This window comes from Chrysochloris asiatica, unplaced genomic scaffold, assembly GCF_000296735.1.
Source record: "Chrysochloris asiatica unplaced genomic scaffold, ChrAsi1.0 scaffold00520, whole genome shotgun sequence".
In the NCBI taxonomy this organism is placed as follows: Eukaryota; Metazoa; Chordata; class Mammalia; order Afrosoricida; family Chrysochloridae; genus Chrysochloris; species Chrysochloris asiatica.
The window spans coordinates 43,333-44,483 of NW_006409038.1; the positions used below are offsets into that span (position 1 = coordinate 43,333).

General features: G+C 36.1%; 1 pseudogene; it reads right to left on the reverse strand.

The window, feature by feature from the left end:
• LOC102839696 overlaps window positions 1-145 on the reverse strand; it is a 2,188-nt pseudogene extending 2,043 nt beyond the window's left edge.
• Between the last annotated feature and the right edge of the window lie 1,006 nt (window positions 146-1,151).

Here is a 1,151-nt window from a genome sequence, read left to right on the forward strand (position 1 = left end):
CAGTGAAAATGATAAGTGTATTTCCTGTGATGGAAAGCAGGTATACCACGAGCCACATCACAAATAATGAGAACCGCAGTTGGAGAACACCAGGAAACCCAAGGAAGATGAACTCTGTTTCTCTTTTGTGGTTTGTCACATCCATATTTCATCTTCTCTGATATGAAATGTATTGATAAACCCAAGAACACGCCCAAAGAGTGGAAGGTGAGCATGAAAAAGTGTAGTATCTTCTGTTATCTACCAATTATTTAAAAACAAACAAAAAATACACTTGCTGTTGAACCATTTCCAATTCATGGCAACGACATGTATGTCAGGAGTCCTACTGTAGTGCTGTGGGTTAATGCACTGGACTGAAAAATTGTTTGAACTGCAAGGTCAATAGTTCAAGCTCAGCAGCTGCTCCTCAGAAACCCTATACAGGGTCTCTATGGGTCAGAACTGACTCGACAGCACTTAACAACAACAACACATGTATGTCAGAATAGAACTGTGCTCCATGGGACTGTCTCTTGCTGATTTTATAAAAGTAGTTAGCCAGATTTTCCTTCTGCAACACCTGTTAGTAGATTCAAAGTACCAACTTTCAATTCTAGCTAAGTATTGAATTTTTAAACCTCTAAATGACTCCTGAAAATGATAATAAAACCAAACCATTTCCATAATTGTACATGTAACTCATGGTGTCCTGCTGTGCACAGAGTATAACTGCTCCATAGAGTTCTCTTAACTATAATCATTATGGAAGCATACTGAAAGGACTTTTTTACACAGAAGTGCAAGGTAGGCTTCAGCCTATAGACCATGAGTTAGTACTCAAACGCAAACCTTTTTACACCCAGGGACCTCCTCCAATGTTAACAGACCAAAAGTTATAGCAGAAAATATTAGCCAGCAAAAAAATAATTGGTATTATTATTAATGTTTAGTTGGGTAATATTTTGTATTCAAACTCAATCTCCCAGGAAAATATTGAGAATACTGATGAAGAAATGGAAAGAGTATGCAAGTTTACCACAATTAAAGCACTGTTAGATTGCTGCAACAAATTTTAGACCTAGAATATTGATTTAAAAATCAAAGTCCAAGATAATATACAAAATGTAGTTAAATGGAAGAATGTGTTATTTTTGCAGCAGTGAAAAATT